Source organism: Camellia sinensis, chromosome 7 (genome assembly GCF_055761805.1).
Source record: "Camellia sinensis isolate YWXY chromosome 7, ASM5576180v1, whole genome shotgun sequence".
Lineage (NCBI taxonomy): Eukaryota > Viridiplantae > Streptophyta > Magnoliopsida > Ericales > Theaceae > Camellia > Camellia sinensis.
Genome location: NC_138967.1, coordinates 118,664,271 through 118,675,688, shown reverse-complemented (window position 1 = coordinate 118,675,688; position 11,418 = coordinate 118,664,271). Strand labels below are relative to the sequence as shown.

General features: G+C 34.5%; 1 long non-coding RNA gene across 1 annotated transcript; it reads right to left on the bottom strand.

The window, feature by feature from the left end:
- Window positions 1-2,080: 2,080 nt before the first annotated feature.
- LOC114256056 (uncharacterized) lies at window positions 2,081-6,006 on the bottom strand. The gene is made up of 4 exons (XR_014334703.1): window positions 5,801-6,006; window positions 3,416-3,453; window positions 3,252-3,319; window positions 2,081-2,252 (listed from the first exon to the last, which is right to left on the bottom strand). It is a non-coding gene; the product is annotated as an uncharacterized LOC114256056 (long non-coding RNA).
- Window positions 6,007-11,418: the final 5,412 nt, after the last annotated feature.

Below are 11,418 nucleotides of genomic sequence, written 5' to 3'. Positions count from 1 at the left end.
TTTAGGATATTGAAATTTGCATAGTAATGAAGAATACCCCAAAATATAAAATTTTAGAAGGATAAAGATAAATTTTAATATAAATGGTCAAGAATATCCTTTTAACCCTAAATACCCTTGAATTTTTTCACCTTTTAGTTTGTACACACACTCCATCTCTCTCTATCTTACCGACACAGACTTTTTTTTTCTAAGTGATGCACCACTGTGCCGACCTTGTCTTCATCATCATCTTTGTCCTCATTGAGATTCGTCGGAGTTGGTCCGACATAAGTCATCGACAACTCTCTCTACTATTGATAAAGATCTCTGCATGCCCAGTGCCATACCACTACGATGACCTCATCTCATCTTCATTGTTATCTCATTCTTGTCGAGATTCACTGGCATTGATCCAATTGGACATATGTCCGATTTTATCGACAGTGAAATCTTTATTTTCTATGCAGTGAAAATATTTATTTGTTGTTGATAAAATAAAGATTATACAATTTTCTCTGTAGCAAAATATAATTTCCATAAATTTCTATATTATTTATTTATTTATTTATCTCTTTTGTTTCTTTCTCTCTAGTTGGTTGATAGAAAAATCAAAATCTGTAAAATTAATTGAAAATTTTGTTAATTACTGTCACAAAGAAATTTCAAAGTTTTGGCATAGTTTTCATTGTCCAAGTTAGCGACAATTAAATTTCACTATTTTAAAACAAAAAACTTTAAATTTTATTATTTTTTTAACTTTCAATTTGAATTTATTGTTCTTAAATTTAAAATTAGGGATCTAATTTTCAATTGATCTTCCATTTTACATTTTTGAGTACTTAAATAGAAATTTTCAGTGTCTTTGGACAGTGAAATTTCACTGTAATGTACAACAAGCACATAAAATTTAATGAATATTTTGTTTTAATTTCATATTGTTTGATAGATTTTAATGAGAGAATTCTAAAAATGCAAATTTTACAAAAAATGGAGTTATAAATTAAAAGTTACGAAATTTTAAAGTTTTGGAAGCGTATAAAAATTGTAAAAGTAATTGTAACTATGAGGATATTTTGTCCAAAATTAGTTTTGTGTTTTCTTATTTCATTTTCTAAAGTTTTATATTGCATATAATACATCTATTAATAAAAATATTTCATAAAATATATTATTTTATGGGGTTTTTATTTTTAGATCCCTACTAATTAGAAGAATAATGTAGTAGTGCATGCACCCACGCTATTTATGATCAAGACATGATTCACAATCTAGTAATTCATTTTCATTCACTACAGGAAATTAGAGTTTTAGCGGCGTTTCAAAAACGCCGCCAAAATCCTAAAAAAAGCCGCCAAATGTTACAGCAACGTTTAATATTTTCGTCGCTGATACGGCCACTGCAATAGCTTTGCAACGTTTGAAAAATGTCGCTAAAAATATTAGACGGCATTTTTTAGAACGCCGCAAAATCTTTGACATGTGGGAACTTCCGTTGCTAACACATGACGTCATTTAGTGGCGTTTTTACCAAAAACGCCATTTTTTTATATTTTTTTATTTTTTTTGGGTGTGTGTTACCATATAAAACTGAAAAAATAGACCAACTCAATTCCCATCAGTTGCTTTTGCAACAACACATACCAATGAAGCAATGATGACATACTATTCAATCCAAAGTACCAATACAACTTAACAGCTTTAAGCATCAATACAAATTAACAACTAGTAGCTAATCTAACAACAATACACAATACTCTAATAGCAATTCACTACATCAAGCAGTTCCAAAAGCTGCTTCTCACAACTGGTCACATCAACCCAAACTTCCACCTGAGTTGTCGGCTTGTCTCCAAGGTGTTCAGAATTTGCAAGTGTATGCCGATCAGCACCAATATTTAGATTGACAACCTTTGACAAAGAACAATAAAAGAAGATGTTAATAAGTATATAAATAAAGATTATAAACTACGATTCATATTACATACTTGACTACAATGTGTGTTAACTGAGCATTGGGATGGCTGAATCACATAATTGACTACAATGTGTGTTATATGCACTCATACTTTCCATTTTCCAGATCTAGAATTACATTCAACATAGCAGGTAACAATGATACTAAGGTAAGTAATCAATAAAGCTCCAACATAATTGACTTGCAACCGAAAAGTTTAGGCATAATTTGGTCAAGAGAATACCTTCAGAAGTGCAACAAAATCAGGAGATCGATGGAATGCAGCAAGTATGAATTCTAAGAGCCTCTTTTGAACCTACATGCATAAATCACAATGCATTGTGAATGTTTCAAGCACAAAAATAATTTCAGCATTTAGATAACAACCGACAGAGATATGTGATGTAGTACAAGTAGAGATAGAGAAAGAAGCAGCATAGAAAGGGGAGAAGAAGAATGAGAATCAAATAGGAGATAGAAGTAGAGACAAGACGAGATGGTGAGAGTGTCTAATGGGGAGAGAGAGAGAGAGAGAGAGAGAGAGAGAGGAAGAGAGGTACAAAAATTCTTAATAACTTCAATTATGCCACAATCTAATAAAATTCATACACCAACACTATGTATATATAAGGCTAACGAATAAAAATAAATAGATATACTCAAAATAACTCATGAACAGATTTAAACTCCTAAATAACTCAAACTCCCAATTATTGCTGCCTTATCGATCTTCACCAATTCTCCCCACTAAAAAGAACTCCCATATGGAGAATAAAGAGCAAGATAGCACTCAAATTATTCAGAATTAAAGTATCAAAGATTGTGGCATAATTGATGAAGCCAGAGCATATTATTCATATATTTCAAATCAATGATGAACCCAACACCATTCCAATTAGAAAAACTTCAATCACTTCCGATTCCTTTGAAACCAAACATAAAAGAATAAACTAAAATAAAATAAACTTGAATAATAATTTGAATTTTTTTTTTTTTTTTAAAAAAAACCCCACTCAAAACACCCTAAACTCCTTGACATAAATTTACACCAAATTGAATTTTACTCCAATATTTACCAAATCAAGAAATTCTCAAATCTATATTCAAAATTAAATTCTAAACTAAGGTCTCAAATTTTCCACTCTGCCATTGGTTTTTACAATACAGATTCAAGTAGCTCCCTTCTCTTTATGATTGAAAATAAAGAGCAAATCCCAAGTAATATTGCAATTCTAACATCATATATATATAGCTGTATACACAAAAGAAGAGAGAGAGAGAGAGAGAGAGAGAGAGAGATCTAATAAAAACTTACAGATTTGAGAAGCCAAATCTCAAACAGGTTTCATGTAGATTAATCGACCAATTGATGAACGATGAGATCTAATAAAAACAGAAAATCAGAAGTGAGAAGCCATATCTGAGTTAGAATGTAAAAAATCTATTAAAAATAAAAAACCTAAACAAATTGAAACTCACAAAATCGAAAGAGACAACTGCAAATCTGGAGAATCAACCTTCGAATCTGATGAAGAGATGAGTACAGAGAGTGAGAGTGAGAGAATTCGAGCAAGAGCGAGAGTGAGACTGCGACAGAGAGAATTCGAGCGAGAGCGAGAGTGAGAGAAACTGCAAATCTGTAACGCCCTCAAAAAAATACATAAAACCCAACATTTTAGACATGCATTGATACAAAAGAAATCAACCATTTCTATTCATCAGAGTAATTCTTACAACTGTATTACATGTTAACAACAAACGCAAATGCCCTAAGGGCTTACAGCTTTCCAAGTTAACACTTGGTTATAAAAAGAAGAGTACTAACTCAATACATATTAAACCCTTGGCTTGAATTTACATGTAATACATCAAAATAAACAAAAAGAGTCTTCAACTCTCATCATCATCCAAGCTATGTCCTTGGAGGTGGCATACTACCTGTACCTGAAAATAATGTCCCATAAAGGATGAGCCAACGCCCAGTAGAGATATGCTAAACACAGTATGAGCAATGACTAAGATATTAGTAATTGATAAATGTTCAGTTTCCATAAACCAATTCATAACCCATTTCCATTTCACTTCAGTTTCCATTTCTTATCAATTTCACAATTTACATCAACGGCTCAGAACCTGGCCAACCACTTATATGAGACAATGACTCATATTGAACATTTCCCATTTTTACAATAGATAAACATACTAGTTGTATCAACATCTCAATAGATAAGCATACAAGCTATAGCCACATTTCAACAGATATGCATATTAGCTATATCAACACTTCCAATGACAAGCATATGAGCTGTATCAACACTTCCAAAGATAAGCATATGAGCTATATCAACACATTATCTGACAAGCATATGAGCTGTATCAGTGGAGTCCATCCCCTATCTCCTCCCAAACAACATCCGGTTTAGAGGTCCATCCCATATCTTCCCCTAAACCGCGGAGTACATCCCCTATCGCCTCCCACACACACAATGTATATACACATAGGTCATATACACAATCAATCAATACATAACGTTAATGTATTCTATCAACTGTCATACTCTATGACATATCCAATTGATTAGTTTTAGTTTGCCTAATCATCATGCATTGTCTACAACAATCAAAACTACCATCCACCGGTAGCCCAAGGAATTATTTCTAAATAGATAATAAGAGCTCCAACAAATAAAATATCAATGTTTTCAAAAGTGAGCGATTTATAAATCCAACTCCATCATTTCACAACATAATGAGCCAATTTCATTATTTTCAACTCAATTCCATAAGTCCACAATTTTCCCCAAATTAATTATACCAATTAATTTATTTAACAAATTAGGGCTTTTACCCCTAACTCTCAATATCAACCCAAAGGTTCCAATATCACCAACCAACAACTATATCATCATTTTGAAACCCAAAATACATATTATGAGCCCAAAATCACAAAACCCTCTTTAACACATTTTGAAACCCTAAGTCCCAAAATCAACCATTTAAACAATAAGCTCAAAATCTATGTTAAAACCTATAAGAGTGAGTAGGAATCCCTACCTCAAAAGATGACACCCAATGAAGAAGATGGTGAAAACGAAGTTGCTCCAAACCACGAGTTTCTCAGATCAAAAGATAGCCCTCGATGATCAACAACTTTTTTGTAAAGGCCAAAGGTGAGTAAACAACTCTTACTAGATCAATACCTAGAGAGAAGGCAAGGTTCTAGAGAAAGAAGCTCTCAAATGACTTTTTAGAAAGTAAGAGAGAGAGAGAGAATGTAAAAAGTGAATTTAAAACGCCCAGTTGCCAACTGATATACGACATTCCCGCTCGAGCGGAGAACACAACGCTCGAGCATCAAGAACAAAAATCTGGACACGCTTGAGCGCAAGAAGGCCCGCTCGAGCGCCAAGACACAAGAATAAAGCACATCCGCTTGAGCGCGAAAACCAGTCCGCTCGAGTGTAGATTTCCCCCTCCCAGAACTTACACTGAAAAGGTACTATCCGCTTGAGTGCCAGAGTACCCGCTCGAGCGCCACCGCTCGAGCGTAAACAAACCCGCTCGAGCGTAAAAATCACACCTGCAGAAGTTTTGCAGGGACACGAAAAATCGGGAGTGTGCAATATCCGCTCGAGCGCAACAAGACCCGCTCGAGCGGGAAGACCAAAAACCTGGCAACAAGATTTCAGACCAAGGTTCAACCCACCTGTTCGAAACAAGCCCAACACATCCTATAACTCAAACAAACGGAATTAAAGGATGACAACAAGATAGATACAACAGTCAACTCCACGGAACTGAGTCCGAAATACAACAGAACAGTAAAGGGACAACCGGGATCGCTATAAAATCTAGAGAATCAACCTTCGAATCTTCAAGAATCAACCTTCAAATCTTTGACAAACTTCATAGATCTGATGATGAGATGAGTACAGAGAGTGAGAGTGAGAGTGAGACTGAGAGAGAGAGAATTCGAGCAAGAGCGACAGTGAGACTAAGACAGAGAGAATGAGAGCGAGAGTGAGAGACAACTGCAAATCTGGAGAATCAACCTTCAAATCTTCAAGAATCAACCTTCAAATCTTTGACAAACTTCATAGCTCTGATGAAGAGATGAGTACAGAGAGTGAGAATGAGACTGAGAGTGAGAGAGAATTTGAGCGAGAGCGAAAGTGAGGCTGAGACTGAGAGAGACTTCGAGCGAGGGTGAGAGTGAGAGTGAATTCGAGCAAGAGTGAGAGGGAGGGAGAGAGTGAGTTAGGATATGTAACGGCGTCAGATATGCACCCACAACAGCACTGTTTTGAAATTTAATTAACACAACACTATAGTTTTTAATTTTTAATTGATCAATGATGGCGTTTTAATAAAAATGCCATAAAAAAAACGTTGCCGTAAGTTGTTTTTGTTGTAGTGATTATTGATTTGTTGGATTCAGTGTGGTCCAAACTAATGGTGTAATAAGAAAATTTACAAGGTGTTAGATAGTTAGAGACCAGAGAATTAGAGATGAGTTAGAATTTCTCACCTATCAAAGGACTTTTTTTTTTTTTTTTTTTCTTTTCATTCCAGATCATAATCTGGAAGGTGTGGTTTGTGATAAATTGAAAATGTTACAATTATTGAATCAATTTATTTATTTATTTTTTGTTAATTATATACGCGAAAGGTCTAACAAAACGAATTATACGAATCATAAAAAACGAGACCCGTAACAAACCCCACAAGCCTAAACAATGCCCTCCAATCCAAGAGATCCAAGTACTATAAAAATATTATGTAAATAACGCCACATAATATATCTCAGCACTATATAATAATTTTGCGTTCCTATATATAGCATTCGAAAAATAAATATAAGATGGCGAACTCAACTCAACGGAGGAATTGCTAGTATCCCCAAAAGTGCATGTAGATGGTGAAAACATTTGTAGTATTAGAGGAAATGTCAAGCTGGAGTTGTTGATTGCTAGAAGTCATTACAGCACATTTGCTCTTGCCCGTTGCATTTTGGAGTAAGAAAGCGAGTTTTACGGATTGCCAGCTTTGAATGAAAATGCTAGATAAGGACCTAATAGAGGGCTATGTACCACGTCCAAGACTTCTTTGTCCTTAATATATATATATATATATATATATTACAATGTAAAATATATTATCAAAATCTCCATATAAAATATTCTTGAGAGGTATTTGAAATGATTTAAATAAGTATACTTTTAAATTTTTTTATAAAAAGATGTACGAAAAAGTAGAGAGGTGATGTGACCCAATTAAGTACACTTATTTAAATAAGGGCAATTATATAGGTTACGCTTTAGAACAAAACTTTTGTTTATAGTTTTGGTTTGTGGGAAAAATATTGAGTTAAATCCTAAGTAAAATTTATCATAATCCTACTAAATTTGAATTTTATTTTGTGAAATGATGCCAAAAGATTAACATGATATCAAAGTATTAGGCTCGAATTTTTGTCATCTTTGAACCAAACATACAAGTGGAACCTATACATTCTTTTAGGTAGGCCCATTTTAATATGTTCACTTCTACTGTAGATGAACAATAAATTTTTATTTGCTCAAAACTATTAAAAACTGAATAAGAAATTGTTGGATAATTTTCACTGTATTTAAATAGATTAAATTCTGTTGTGTACTAAACAACAACAAGAATATAAAGAAACAAAGGAAATGAGAGAATTTGTTTGATTACAAAAATCAAACTAGAAATAAAATTAAATAAATAAAAAACAGATTTTATTTTATTACAAAAACAAAATTAAAATATGATTTAATAAACAAATACAACAGAATAATAAATTAAACAACTTACTTGATTAATTTGTTCTAATAAATATCTGATCAAGTCCAGTGTTTAACACTGTGTCCTTAAGACAAATTCGTCCTCTCTACGGTGCTTTCAGAATATGGACGTCTATTTCCCAGGATGAAATGATCTACTACAAACAATAGCAGTACTACAAATTGTTTGCTTTACGAACAAACTATGTGTTTACACTCTTTCTTACAAAAAACTAGTGCAACAAAATGAAGAATAAATTTGCAGAGCTCTTAAGTACAAAAAATCTGAATCTCAAAATCAAATGAAGGGCTGATCTATTTATAGATGGATTGATGGCTTTCCATTTTGAATTAAACAGGTACAGTACCTATTAATTTTGAATTAAATAGATACAAATCTGTTTAAGGCACTGCATTGTTTGAAATTCAGGTGGATTTGAATTTGAACATATAAAAACGGGAAGGGCCTTGTTTGGTTGTCAGGAAAAAGCCGGACTAGTTTAATTCCGGAATTAATTTGAATTCTGGATTTTTTAAAATTTAATTCAAATGTTTTTGGCCCAAAAAGATAGGTATTGGGCCGAACAAGCCCAACCCAACCACACACCACGCACCCGCGCCCAAGCCCAGCCCAGCTCGCCTGACCGGACGGACGGCGGCGCGCGTGCGCGTTTGTGGTGATTTTTGGGTCCAATGGGTCTAGCCCATTTTGCTCATAACCTCCCTCTCTAAACCACTTGGGTATCCCTTGGGGCACACCCCAAGTACCAAACCCATGCCTTATAAACCCATTCAAAACTTCCCACCAAATCAATGTGGGACAAGCCTTATTCAAACCTTTAAGGATTTTCCTCCAAAACTCCATTTCCATGGAGCATACTTTGGCTTCAATTTCCCATTCACTCGATAATGGTTTTTAGCAACCAAATATACCACGTGAATCACAACGCGGCATAGAACGCGTTACCACTTTGACCCGCGACAATCGATGCACGGGGCCCACCTAAAACATAGACCAAACTTAGGAAAAAATTCTGGTTTTACCCAGAATTTTATAACCATTTCCAACAATCCCCCACATGAATGGAATTTGATGACAACGGAAATGCAACAATATGCAGACTTTATCAAAAGAGTATAAGTCAAAAATATCTTGCATCAGGATAGGTACCTTTCGGCCTTGAACCTTCCCTAGTGATAACCTATCGGACTTACTGGCTAACCAATGGATGCGATGCCTTGAATTGTTCAGCCGTTTGTGTAAGCCAAGACAATAGATTTCACACAAAATATCTTCTAACACATCGTGGTTTTCACTGTTGTGTTCATTTTTGGCCTTGAACGCTCTTGGTTTTCATGAGTGTTTCTAGAGAATTTAGCCTCTTTCATTCTCATAGAACCGGTCCCCGCTCGACACTCATATAGGTGATTCTTATTGTAAGTATCTCTTTATACTTGTCTTGATTTTTATACCTAAATCAAGATATAAGTAATCATTAAAAGCAAAGTTTATCCTTATACCCCTGCATACAATATATGTTGCAGATATCACTCTCACCATAGGAATGGGTAAGGAATTTTAATCCCTTGATGATTTTTGGCGAGCCATGCATAACTTAGATGTCCCTTTGAACTTAGTTCTTGGGATCTCCAGTCATATAAGTAGGGTTACCATTATGACGACTCTTATGTAATAGGCTTTAATCCCATCCCCTTTGATGAACTATACACTGGCTCTTTTGTCAAACTTTTTGTTAACGGATCCGCAATATTCTCTTTAGATTTTATATAATCTATTGAGATTATTCCATTTGACAACAATTGCCTTACGGTATTATGTCGACGGCGAATATGTCGTGACTTACCGTTATACATATGATTTTGTGCCCTGCCTATTACAGATTGACTATCACAATGAATGCAAATAGCTAGCACAAGTTTTGACCACATTGGAATATCTTCTAAGAAATGACGAAGCCATTCTGCTTCTTCTCCTACTTTGTCTAAAGCAATGAACTCGGATTCCATTATGGATCGTGTGATGCAAGTTTGTTTCATGGACTTCCGAGAAACAACATCGCCTTCCAGAGTAAAGACATATCCACTAGTGGATTTTGAATCATTAGTATCCAATATCCAATATCCAATTGGCATCACAATAACCTTCAAGTACTGCTGGATATCGAGTAAAGTTCAAACCATGATCACGAGTAAATCTTAGATATCTAAGAACCCGAATGATCGCTTTCCAATGGTCTTCTCCGGGGTTACTAGTGTACGTACTCAATTTACTGATAGCATAAGCTATATCAGGACGCGTACAATTCCTTAGGTACATTAGGCTTCTAATGATTTGGGAGTATTTTAACTGAGACACTGCATCACCTTTATTTTTCGATAAATAAAGACTGATGTCTACAGGTGTTCTTGCTAAATTTGTATCATCCTTGATAAATTTACCAAGAATTTTCTCAATATAATGAGCTTGAGATAACGCATATCCGTCAGATGTTTTAGTAGTTTTCATTTCTAATATAACATCTGCGAGGTAGGGATATCGTCATCTTCCCCGTTTGAGCTCTAACTTCGAGGTAGGGATATCCTACTCCATCTTATGAGCTTTGTCTTTGAATTTTGGCATTTTGATATGTTTGGGGGTCGTTGGGTAATTTTGAGAAAGTTTGGGTCTTTGTGTAATTTTACAAAGGTTGGGGTTTTATTTATTATTACCTATATGCATGTTTGGCATAGAGAAATGAGATGAATGTCGGATTGTTGATAGAAATGAAACCTTAGGGTTGTTTTGTTAATTATGGGAAATGCCCTAATTGCATTGTTAAATTAATTTGTGAAATAAATGTGAGAAATGAGAAATGGAATTGAAAATATTGGAATTGGGAATGTATGGGGTTAAAGGGTGTATTTGGACTCACTTATCGCTTACCTAGTTAAACTGTTGATAATATATCAAATTGGTGCATTTATTTCCTATTTAGAAATAACTGCTTGGGCTATCGGTGGAGGATAGTCTTGATTGTTGTAGACAATGCATGATGATTGGGCAAACTAAAACTAATCGATTAAGTGCACTATTGAATATAGCGATTGGAATAATACATTAACTTTATGTATTGATGGATTGTATAAGATAACTGTTTATATACATTGTTTGTATGGGAGGAGAAAGGGGCTGTACTCCACGGTTTATTGGAAGAAAGGGGCTGTACCTCTAAACCGGAAGGTTTATTGGAAGAAAGGGGCTGGACCACTAAACTGGAAATTGTGTTATGCAGATACAGCTCATATGCTTATCTATTGAAGTGCAGATACAGCTCATATGCTTATCTATTGAAGTGCAGATACAACTAATATGCTTATTTGTTGATGTGTTGATACAACTTGTATGGTTATCTGTTGATGTATTGATATAGCTAGTATGCTTATCTATTGCGAAATGTAAATGCTTAATATGAGTGTCTGTCTCATATAGGTTGTTTGACCAGGTTATGAGTCATAGTTATGAATTGAGAATTGGATAAGAAACGGAAAGTGAATATAACATGAACATGATTGTCGTGAAACTGTAACACGGTACAAATTGGAATATAAGTGTGAACCACCCAATGAACGCTATTATCTTAGTCATTGTTTATAGTTGGTTTAGTGTATTTCTACTGGGCT